Consider the following 12489-nt stretch of genomic DNA (forward strand, 5'->3'; position numbering starts at 1 on the left):
CTGTTCAAGGTGGCTTCTCATCTCACAGATGGCCTTTCCCTGTGCTCTCCGGTCCTCTTTACAATCCCGAGGATCTCAAAACATCCCAACTGACTCTCCCCACCCCCACCATATCTTGGCTGGGTAATTAAGTCTCAATGGAACAATCTTGGTGAGATACATTAAGGCATAGTAGGTGGTCTGGCACAGGCTGTCTGGGTTGGGGTCCCAGTCTTACCAATGTACAACCAGGTGACCCTGGACAAGTACTTTCACCTGCCTGTACCCAGTGTCCTCATTTGTAAGCAGAGCCCTCTTTCCATCGGGCCATGAGAAGCTGGCCAGAAGATGTCCTTGAAGGTCCCGTGCATAGCTCCTGACACACAGAAATGATTTTTGGTGAAGGAGAAATGGGGCAGGTTAGAAGAGAAGGCTGCAGATGGGAGGGAAAGGGGAAACTGAGGAAGAGCAAGAGGGAGAGCTGGAGGTTCTGGAGCTGGGGTAGAGATGGCCAGGCTGAAGGAGACTTGGCATGGCGATTTGATCTGACAATGACAGGCATGTAGAATGCTTTGGTGGGGAGGGGTGTTGAAGAGTCACACCATGCCATCAAGGAGCTTTGCAAGGTTGTCATGAAAAGCTGTCAGTAGGGTGGTGTGGTGGGGCCACTCAGAGCCTGGGACTTCTTATTACTGACAAGCCACTCCTGCCCAAATGCTGGGTCTCAGAAAAGCCCTGTTTCTCATCGCTTCCCGTTCTTGGGTGGGTAATTGGACCCAGTTTATCCTGTTTCACATTCAAGGCTTACTGGGCACGGGCATTGGCAACAGGGTGGGCACGTGCACTTTGGAGACCTGTGACTCAGAGATTCGTGCAGGAATCTCTGTGTTGGTCAGTCCCTTCACTGAGGAGAATGGGGATGCTGGAGTCTGAGGGTGGTCAGGCCAGATCGTCAGCACCTGAGAATGGTATATGGAGCACAGGCCACCCTCAACTGGCCTTGTCCTGGGTCACCCCGAGGGCTGCTCTGAGCCCTGTTAATCAGCACTGACTCCTGTGGTACTTGGAAGACAGCTCAGCATGGAGCAGCCAGTGCTTGCCCAGTATTGGACGAGTGAGTGCAGGTCCCTTGAAGATGGTTCCAAAACTGAGGACAGAAAGGGAGGGAGTTGAAATGAAAAAATATTAACATATCTGAATCTTTATCTGCACAGTGCTGCGACCAGGACTTGGGTAAAGATCTCTGGTTGGAATCCAGTCGCCAACAAGTCTAGGCTCTTCTGCACCTGCTCCTGGTAGGGTTTGTGGAAGTATTCGTGGGAGGCTTTACCTGCTTCTTAGTGGATGGGTGGTCTTCTCCAGCCCCACTTTATGTGACTGAGAGTGTTCTCCCTGTCTCTTAGCTCTTTCCGCCCATTCCCTCATTTGCCCTTAAGGGTTTGGGTGTTAACCTTACCTAAAGTAATTTCCGGGATTCTAACCTGGGGATATTTGCTCCAGTTAGGCTCCAAATGCCTTGGGGCACATGATACTAAGCTTACTGGAACCTCGCCCTGGGGTTCTTGAGGAGGCGGGATAACCTCTTCACAAAAGTGGGACGTTGCCTCCTCCCTGGATTGCTGGGAACCCCGACATCCTCCTAGTCTGGGAATTGGTCGTGGCAGATAAATGCGCACATCCCAGTTCAGCACGTGCTTCCCGGTGGTCTGTTGTCCTGTCCTTCACTTGAGTAGTAGAACGGGGTCGGGTCTGCAGGCCAAGAACTGTCTGAGAGTGCCCAGCCGGCGGCGCAGAAAGTGCTTAATGAAAACTACTTTTATGGTCACGGCTAGGGGCCGCGCGCTCCTTGCGCATCGTGGTCCTCAGTGCCTCCTCCCGCCCGAAAACAGCAGGGCGGGGAGAGGCGGGGCTGGCGCCTCGCAGCCCAATCAGCGCTGCCTGTGGATTTGGGGGGCGTGGCTCAGGATGCTCCAAGAAGCTAATAGGGGCCGCGCTCAAGTCCGGGACCCACTCGCAGCGCCCAGCATCCGCAGGGTCCCAGAGCCGCAATTTGTTTGCCCAGCGCTCCCCAGGTTGAGGCCAGAGTTCTGTTCAGGTGAGAGGGACTTGGTCCCGCTGCTCTTTTGTCTGTAGGAGAACAGGTCTCGTCGCGTCACTTAGGCTGTTCTCGAACTCTTAGCTACTCTACTGCTTCGGCTGCGATGTCTCCTCTTTCTGTTCTTTTTCGACTCTCTTGCCCTGACTAAGGTAGAAGCGGTGCTTCAGGCCGCCGTTCTACCGAGCCCTTACCTGCAAAATCCTTTTCAAAAGAAGAAATTGAGGTTCAGCTACGAAGCTTTTTGCCCGGGACTGACTCGCGGTTAGGAAGCCGAGTCGGAGCTGGCATCCCTAGCCTGGTTGCACGCAGCTTCGCGCTTCACGGAGGCGCGCACTCTTTTGCCCACCCAGTGCAATTTGCCACCATTTGGGGCGGTAATGTGTTGTCAGTGGGCGTCGATAACTGGCTCGCTGATGGCTTGGCTGCGTTAGAGGGATGTTTCACTCTGTGAGTATAAGGTCCAGGTGATCTCAGGGGCAGGTAAGTGCCTTTGGTCCCAATTGACAGAGCCACGCCCCTTTAAGTTTCATTGGCAACAGGGTTGTGGTGAGGAGGTCTCCTAACACTATTTCAGATAAAAGTACGGAGAGTCAGAGAGGTTAAATGAGCTTGTACCAGCAGAGACAGGTCTGGAAGCCACCTCTGACTGCCTCCACATTCACATGGATGTGTCCAGGTGTAGCACAGTCTGGACTATATAACTGAGACCTTCTGTCTCAGTTTCCTGAGTGTCAGAATTACAGGCAACTCTTCTAGAGAATATTTTAGGGAACACATTACAGGGTCTTTTGCTAGAGTGGGCATCTTGAATAAGTCCTCCTGTCAGGAGTATTGGCCCCAGATGAGGAAAGCCGAGGCCAGCTCCTTTGGGGTACAGACACGGTGCCAGATGCCTGTTGCTGCAGTGCAATTTGAACTGGTCGTCTTTCCAGGGAAAGGTGAGTTGCTAGAGTGACTAAGCCCGTGTGAGAGGCTGTCTGGATGCCTGGCTCTCTCGGAGCCAAGAGTGGGGCTGGAAATGTCCACGGTTAGCCCTGGGCTCCTTGCCCGGGTGAAGTAGGGTAGGTCTGCCTTCTCCAGATGATCCTACACCCCACACACCAGGTCTGGAGTCTGACACCCCTGCAGGACAAGGCTGGACCATGCTGCTTGCCCCAAACTGACTGAGGGATATACCATGTGCATCTGCCACCATCCCTACCTCACCCCCAGGAGGAATAGCATGTGTGGGGTTATATTGCCTGCCCTGGGAGCTGTGGCTGGGGACCTGGGCCAGTAGCTCAGAGTCCTGAATCTGGGCTGGAAGTGGAGAGTGGCTTGTGGTATTACCACTGTAGGTGGGCCTGGCTCCCGACTCTAACACACTCACAACTTGTAGGTCCTGCCTTTTTAAAGACAGCTATCTGTCTACTGCTGCCTCTGCCTTCCACCTGACCTTCACAGGGAGGCTTTATCTAAGGGGTCCAAGACAAACATCTGGACAAGGCTCCCAGAGAGGAGAAATAAAGAGGGAGGCATTGGTTCTTACACAGAACGACAGTGACAGTTGCAGTAAGGCTGGCCCCCGACGCTTCTCTGGAACATCTTATGGCCAGCTGTGTCCAGGGCTGCCCCTAGCCATCTCTCGACTGCCCTGTGAGCCGGCATGCTCCACTCACCGATGCTCAAAGTGCACACATGTGCAGAACATGAAACAGCTGGGCCCCTGGCTGGGCCCCACTGTAGGTTCAGAGGGAGGTGCTGTACCAGATGACAAATGTGACCGTCACAGCAGAGTGTGCCACAAGGCTTGTCTCATGACATAAGGATGCTCCTAGCATCTCCAGGTGCCTGACCACAGGTGGGGCTGGTGGGGGGCGCAGTGTAGGACAAGGGCTGTACTGACAGGGCTCTCACCAGGACTCGGTCTGTTAGTACACTGAAAACCTTTGCCTAGTGACCTAGGTCAGCGAGGCTCCCAGAGCCTGGCTGCTGTGCTGCAGAGGGGTGGGGTTGCTCTGTAGGGGGAGGACCTGGGTGGAGGAAGGGGATCATGAGGCCATTCAAAGCCCCCCCCCCCATGTGGCATCCATCTTGCATGAACTCTACTGGAGTAGTTAGTGTCTGCAGGCAAGACCCTGGTGCTGACCTTGGCCTTGTGGGAGCTGGCTCGAAGCTCTTCTCCGTCACCAGTGTAATTTGTGAGTAGGGGAGGTGCCTCCGTGTCTGCTACTCTGGAAACTAGAAGCTTAAAAAAAAAATTTTTTTTTTTAACTCACTGTATTTGATGAGTCCCAGATGTGCAGAGCCCACGTCAGTCAAGGGGTTGATAACTGGATGACTCTTCAGGATGGGAAACCGTGGTGTGGCCAGAATGCTATCATTTCACTTCCTGAAGAGGTCCTTCAGCTGGAGGACATAGAGCACCTTATGATGTCCCCAACAGAGCACCCTGCAAGCAACAGAGCAGACAAGGGCAGCCACATGAGGGGGTCCTGAGTTCAGGGCATTCAGTCATGTTGTCTTTGTTTTGTCTTTTCTTGAAAAAGTAGAAAATACATACAGAGAAAATATATAATTTTTTATTTTTTTAATTTAAAACTCACTATTCATTGAGTGTGTGATGCCAGGGTGCATGTGTAGAAGTCAGAGGACAACTCATGGAGTCCATCTTTCCATCCATGGTTGTGGATTTATGGAAGTGACTGACTTCAGGGTCTCAGGCTTGGTGGCAAGTGCCTCTACCCATCGAGTCATCCCAGTGCCCCCCAAATGTACTACTTTAAACAGTACTTATTTAGTTAGTTATTTTATATGTTAGTGTTCCTCTGTATGTACATGGATTAGTACTGCCCAAGGAGGGTGGAGAGGTGTCAGATCCCGTCCCAGAACTGGAGTTACAGGTGGTTGTGAATCACCCTGTGAAGGTGCTGGGAACCAAACTCAGGTCCTCTGCAGGATCAGCAAGTGTTCTTTCTTAACTGCTTGCTGAGACATCTGTTCAGCCCTCTTACCATTCAGCATTGTAAAGTGCACAACTGAGGGGCATTGAGTATATTGGCAGCGTTGTGTGGCCAGCCTAACCATCTAGTTCCAGAACACTGCTATCCTGTGTACATGGGCAGTTATGCCCCAGGCTTCATCTCCAGCGCTTGCTCATCTCGAGTGATTCTGGACATTTCTCACAGACGGAATCCTGTAGCATGCAGTCTTTGTGTCTGGGTGTTTGCAAGATCCATGCATTTGGTAGTCCATATCTGAATGTTTTTGCTGCATTGTTTTCTTGAGATAGAGTCTCACAGTGTAGCCTTGGCTGACATGGAACTTGCTCTGTAGACCAGCCTGGTCTTAAACTCAGATCGCCTGCCTCTGCTTCCCAGAGTTCTTGGATTAAAGCCATGCACCAACACACCTGACTTTAGTGTTTGGTTTTGTTTGGTTTTTGTTTGTTTGTTTGTTTTTGGTTTTATATGCAAAGTGGTGGCTTCATTGCAGGATTTTCTTTCTTATCTTGAGACAGGGTCTTATTGTGTTGCTCTGGCTGGCCTGGAACTCACGATGTAGCCCACGTTGGCTTCTGTACTCTTATTTCTTGGATTATAGTTGTACCACCACCACCATGTCTGGGTCATTTTTGTGCTGGGGATGAAACAAGGCATTGTGTGTGTAAGGCCAGTGTGTCCGCCACTACCGAGCCACACCCCAGCTTGTTACTGGGGGTTCTAGGCAGGTGCCTCTGAGTCGCATACCCCTACTCTCTGTAGAGCATATTTTCCTTTACATACTTCTACAAACATCTTGCCCTCCATCCCTCATCCCAACCCCACCTGGGGCCAGGCACCTGGAGATGCTAAGAGTGCCCTTACGTCATGACAAGCCTTATGGCACACTCTGCTGTGATGGTCACCTTTGTCATCTGGTACAGCACCTTCCTCTGAACCTATAGTGGGGCCCAGCCAGGGCTTAGCTATACAGTCTAGTGCTTTAGAGTAGGGTACCCATCCCCCCAATCTTAGTGCTAGAGAGGGAGGCAGGAGGATCAGGAATTCAAGGACATCTTCAACTATGTGATGAGGTCAAGGCTCGCTTGGGCTGTGTGAGGTGCTGCCCTAATTGTGCGTGAGGTTCTGGGGATGTGTGTGCAGAGGAGACTGCAGGTCACATGGTCATTGGATGTGTAATGGTGAGAAAGCTGGCTCCTTCAACCTCTGTGAGGTCACATCAGCCTGGTTCTCACCGAGCAGGCAGGGAGCTCTTCCATGGTGGGTACAGAGAGACACTATTGCCTAGAGTGTTGTGGCAGGGCTGACGTCTGGTCCTGAGTCACAGAAACCCACTGAGAATCATGTCTGAGACATTGCCTTGGGGGAGCCCTGCTCTGTCTCCGACCCCCAGCTTGCAACTGTGGCACTTTCGGGCACCCCCCCTTCCAGGCTATGAGGACACGATGATCCAGCCAGAAGGAGGTTTGCCTGGCCTCCAGTGCTGCGTCAGCTTAGGAAAAAGCCACAAAATCGGGGAGGGGGGAGCAAAGGGGGAGGGGGAGGTGGCTAATGAGGGATTTTGCAACTTCTGGCCCATCATTAAAAAAAAAATTCTTACAAACTATGAAAGCCCACATTTTCAATCCAGGTTCTGGAACATGTCATGTGTTGATGCTGAATGGCAGCATCCCAGAACAAAAGGCAACCATGCTTCCGTTTGCTTGAAGGTCAGAGATCCCAGAGCTCCCCCTGTCCCCAAATCCTTCAGGCAGAAAGAATCCCACTTGCTCTCAAGGACTTGGAGTTGGTGTCAACCTGGTGTCTTCTGACCCTTCGTGGAGTGGGCCCAGGACACTAGACCAAAGAGACCATGTTTGAGCTTAATAAAATAAAATAAAATAAAAAAGGAAAAGGAAAAGTGGCTGAGGGAGCTGATGACTGCACCAGGCAGAGCTCTATATGGCTCCACAGGCCTGGAGAAGGAATGGCCAGGGTGAAGGGTCAGCCAAGGGTGGTGGGGTCTGTCTTGCTGTCATGGGTTACGCCACTAAGCAACTACTATCTAGGAGCAAGTCCTGAAGGCGATGGAGGCTTTTGCTTCTTTTAGAATAAGTTGTGTTGCCAGAGTGAGGAGGCCCCAGGGACCCTGGGAATCTGAACACTCCTTATGAGGTTTTTGGAGCCCTGTGCTTACAGGGTGGTGAAAGCCTCCGGTAGGGTCCTCTAGGCTCACGCCATGCTAGGTCCTGATCTCCTTTCCTAACAAAGAGCAAGCCCCTCTGTAAGTGACCTCTGACCTGTGGCCACTTAATGTCTGCTCTGATTTTATTCCCAATGGCTCTTCATAGCAAGTTATCAGCGTCTTCATGAGGTACAGGAATAAAATGACTTGAAAAATGTAAATTTCTTGAACTACTCCAAGCAACCCCTTCTGTATAAACTGTGAAGTACACAATGGTAGAGGCAGGTGGTAAGGATTAAGCTCTGGGTGTGTTGGGGCCTGGGAAAAGCTGAGTTAAAGCTGGGGAAGGTGACTCAACTGAAAGAACACTTGTCTAGTGTACACAGAGGTAGCCCTGGGTTCCATTCCCAGCACCTCATAAACAGGGCATGGTGGCATACATCCCTAATCCTAGTGCTAGAGACCAGGCAGGAAGATGGGGAATTCAAGGTCATCAACCACATGATGAAATCAAGGCTTGCTTGGGCCGTGTGAGATCCTGCCCCAAGCAAACAAATACAACAACAAAACCTAAGGTGTGGAATGAGGAGATGACAGGCAGGCTCTTTAAAGCAGGGATTCCCTAAGTATGCTCCCCAGACTAGCAGCAACCTGTGGCTTCAACAGAAGCACAAGTGACCAGATGCCATCTGAACCAGGAAGTGCAGCTTGGCATCCTGTTCTTCTCTTCTAAATAGGTGTTGCTAGGTAGCCAAGGCTGGCCTCGAATCTGCCAATCCTGCTGCCTCTGGAGGAGCTCAGTGGCTGAAATGTCCCTGTAACCCAGAGCCAAGGGGCGGGGTGTTTGGGGCCAGGGCTTCCCTTAGCTGTTTAGCATGGGGGAACCCTGGTTTAGTAGCAACCAATAAGCCAAAATCAAACCTTTCTTGGGAAGCACGGGGTACCTGGTGATACTCTGCACAGGGCTGATTCCAGATACTCTGGGACCCTAGTGAGTGTCACAGATATCTCAGGGTCCTTCTGGGGTGTGTGTAGTGCCTCTGAGTGCCAGGGACCTTGCTGGGTTCATCTATTGACCTGCCGTGAAGCCAGCCCTGCACCCACTATGAGCTGCTCCAGCTGTGGGGCTGTGGAGACAGCTCAGGTGACAAAGTGCTTGTTGTACAAGCCCAGTGACCCAAGACCAATCCCTAGAGCCCACATAAAGATGCTGGGTGTGGTGGCATGCGCCCAGGCTTCCAGCACTGCAGCTTGCTGTCCAGCAAGCCTAGCTGAATCTGCAAGTCACAGGCCAGTGAGAAACCATTTTAGAAATGTAAATAAATAAATAAGGTATATGACTCTTGAAGAACATCAACACACACACACAGACATATACATAGACACACAGAGACACACACAGAGACACAAACACAGACATGGACACACACACACACACACAGAGACACAGACACAGAGACACAGAGACACATACACAGAGACACATACACAGAAACACTCACAGAGACACACACAAAGAGATTCAGGCATACACAGAGACTCACATACACATACACAGAGAAGAGAGAGTGAGATATAGACACATACACACACAGACATACACACATACACACAGACATAAAGAGACTCAGACACACACAGAGACTCACATACACACACACCACATATATACTGACACACAGACACACACACATAGACACCCAGACACGCACACAGAGCTCCCTACACATCCTAGCTGTCCTCCTCCATGGCTGAACACACTATTTATTTCCAGGACCTTGGCAGCCCGGCTAGCACCAAGAGATATTTTCATCAGGGCCTTGGCAGTGTGGGACAAGTGCCCTGCCAGCTTGGGGATGAACCCGGCCCTGTCTGGGTTCCACGTTCCTCCGCTGGCCCTTATCTGGACTCTTTCCTCTTGGTTTACTTTGCAGGGGTGTTGGGGGTCAGTCTCAGCCTAGAGACTCTTAAGGGGTGCGATTCTCTCCTGTGTGCCGATGAGGTTCTTGAGGGGCCATTCATGCCTCTTGTAGTTCATTTTCAAACAGTCTGAGATATTTCCATCTTAAAATAAACCTAGTTTTCACCGAAGCTCAACATCTAAGAGAGGAGAGAACATCACTCACTCGCTGTCAGGTAAATCTCCTTCCAGATGAGGCTCCTGAGCCCAGCCAACCTACAGAGGTCCCTCGGGCCCTCCCACAGCCCCACCCTCAGGGTAACCGTTTCCAGACTTCTAAAGGTGCAGGCCAGGTTTAAACTTCACATGAAGGAACTGTGTGTGTTTAATCCTCGGAGTCTGGCTGGCTTTGGGCCACACGCAAAGGTGAGGTTCTGCCCGCCTGCTGCCCATGAACAGACTTTTAAAGTTAAACCAGACCTCACCCAGCACTTACTTCCTACAGAGGATCCTCTCTGCACTGGACAGAAAGCAGGGCTCCTTATAGTTGCCTTCAAAACCCCTGGCTACCTGGCCGTGGCTACCTATGACCCAGCTCCTTTTCTGTGCTTGACATTACATGCAGATGGAGTCCCCTCCATGCCTTTATCCTTCATCCACCCCAACCACAGGGATCATGCCCCTGCCTCTGCAGGGGCCTTTTTCCAGCCTAGCTCCCAGCACCAATGTTGACTGGGCAAAAACCTCCCTTCCTGGGCAGGATCTCAGGACTTGCTTCTCTGTGGAGTCAGACAGAGGGTTCCACATCTGGTTCCCGGCTCTGCCTTACCAAAGCTGTTAGGGGCATCTACCTTCTTAGGGGCATCATCATGGGGCTGTGCAGCTAGTCCTGGCTGCCCCTGTTTCTCAGAGCAATCTGGGATTCTAAATTCATTCAGAAGGAAAAGGGAAAGAGGTACGGTGGGCACTGGCCAGATTAGGCAGCGAATCCGGTGGTCTTTACTCCTGTCCCAGCCCCACCCTGCTGTGTCCCTGAGGAACTGTGGAGAGGTAATGACCCTGTGAGTAGCTGGTAGCTTTCCTTACAGGATGGGATTTGAACCCAGGTCCCACTCAGACATGTTCTTATGTCTTATACACTGCTTATGACTGTGGTACCAGCTATTTCCTTATCCAGAGTTTGATGTGAATGGTTGCCATGGAAACCTTCCCACATCAGCAGAACAAAGTCAGCCTGGGAGTTACACATGGGTTATTTCTAAGAAAACATTAATTTATTATCCAGGCACTTAATTTGGCCTTTTTTAAAAAACAAAAAAACAAAAAACCATTATTTTGACTTGTATGGAGCATGCTTGGTTTTAGCCTGAAGTGGTTTAAATGTTTGTTGTCTGACTATTCTTTTTGTCCAGAACTAGTCTAGCTTAGTATTTTAGGCCTTTGATCCCATTTCCTGGAAAGACTGGTGTGGGAGGATCACGAGTTCAAGGACAGCCTAGGTGTCTTAGCATGACCCCAGTTTAAAATAAAAAGTGATAGGAAGATATTGCTTAGTGGTAAAGCATGTGGGTAGCAGGAAAGAGTTCTTGTGTTTGTTAAGCATCTGAATTTGTTGCACGAGTCCCCGAAGGGCTGTGTCTCTTGCTGGAGGCACAGAGGACACCTGATCCTGTGAGGCAGAGAGCATGGTAGACCAGCATCTAGGTGTGGGGAGCTGGAGTGATTGACAGTGGCCAGCAGGGACCCAGCCAGCTTCTCACCTCTCTGATCTTGATCCTGTCAAAAAAGCAGACGGGATCCATCTAGGAGGGGAGACGCCACCTCCTGCTGTCTGCTGCAAACCCAGGCGTCTGTAACGGGATGTTCCCTGCCCAGCCTGGATCACTGAGATCTTCTTGGGGGTGGGGGTGGGGGTGGGGCTGGGATGTCCCTCCTCCCAGCCACACTTCATTCCCAGGATTTCTGGGTGGTTTGTGGGTATGACTCTGATCTGTCCTTGGCTTCTTGCTCAGACTTCAGCTCTCCCTTGTTAGATTTGAGGAGGAGCAAGCTGGGAAAGCCCTTGGCTGTGTGGGGGTCAGTGGCTGTCCAGTGAGCAGGCCTCCGGGCTGTGTGCCGGGCTGGGGCATCTCATCGATGTGGGGCAGTGGAACAGGGGTGCTGCCTGGGTAAGGTGGACAGCTGGGAGACTGGAGTATAAGAAATAAATTGTCCCTGCCCTTCAGGCCTTCTCTATGACCGTGACCAGGCTGTTTACTACTACCTTTGTTCACTGTCCTCTATTTCCTCATCTGTGAAATGGGGCTAATAAAATCAGTGAGCCCATCTATTGTGCAGATGATGACACTCAAGGTTACAGGAATGAAGGGACCAGTACACTGCTGGGCCATCCCCATTGTCACGCCTTGGGCAAGTCATCACTGTGGATACAGACTCATTAGCCTTTGGTATGCCAGGGCTGATAGCTCAATTTTCCGATAGGTCACAAACTGGAAAGCAGAACCTTCGTGGAGGCTAAATCATACAAACTTGAAGAAAGGAGGTCACATTTAAATGAAAGGCAGCCGAGTCCTAAGGCTGAGACCTTTCAAACTGCTTCTCTGTCTGTGCCTTGGGGTGGCAGATGGCCAGTGGGCAAATGCAGTGGTTTTTCCTACAGACACTGTCTTTAGTGGCTTCACATGGGTTGGTGGCTTGGAGTTGGCCACAGGGGGACGTGTAGGCCAAGGGAAAGGGTGAGCAATACAGAACGGGCTGTATGCTTGGGTGTCGATCACTCAGGTCCCAACACATAAGGAAGCCCATTGTGAGCAGCTAGCAGGCAAGGTGCACAGTGACCAGACCCAGTGCTGGGGGCCAGCTCCCAGACGGACAGGCCTGTGACACAGAGGAAAGGGGGCCCCCGAAGGAAGATGACCCTCATCTTCATGCACCGTTGTCTGGGTGGTTCTTAGCCAGAGGGTTAGCATTGACCTTCCAGCCTGATGTCCTGGGACCTTCTCCAGAAAGCCAAGAGGCCCAGGCTAAAAGGCCACGGAGTCAAGGGTCCTGGGGCTCCATTATCCCAAGTTCCAGATGCTTAACAGGATTTTTAAGTTCTATATTGCTCAGGCAAAGCTGAGACTTTGAACTAAGAGCTGCAGGGAGGATTGTCCTATCAGCTCCATGCCCTTGGTCCCAGCCCCTATCTTTGGCTTGTTTGTTTGAGATTGGGTCTCAGGTAGCTCAAGCGCACTCTGTAGCTGAGGATGGCCCTGAACTTCTGATCCTCCTGCCTCTACCTCCCAAGTGCATCTTCAGTGCTGGGGATAGAATGGAAGGCTTTGTGTATGCTACACATTCTACTAACTGAGCCGAGTTCCACCCC

General features: G+C 51.3%; 1 protein-coding gene across 1 annotated transcript in view; it reads left to right on the forward strand.

Annotated features, from left to right (window-relative positions):
• Nucleotides 1–1943: 1943 nt before the first annotated feature.
• The window catches only part of Crispld2 (cysteine rich secretory protein LCCL domain containing 2), a 61974-nt gene continuing 51428 nt past the window's right edge, over nt 1944–12489 (forward strand). The window contains exon 1 of the mRNA XM_031341572.1: nt 1944–2074. The gene's annotated coding sequence lies outside the window, so the exon portion shown is untranslated. The remainder of the gene's footprint in view (nt 2075–12489) is intronic.

The sequence above is a fragment of the Mastomys coucha genome, unplaced genomic scaffold, assembly GCF_008632895.1.
Source record: "Mastomys coucha isolate ucsf_1 unplaced genomic scaffold, UCSF_Mcou_1 pScaffold22, whole genome shotgun sequence".
NCBI classification, from domain to species: Eukaryota; Metazoa; Chordata; class Mammalia; order Rodentia; family Muridae; genus Mastomys; species Mastomys coucha.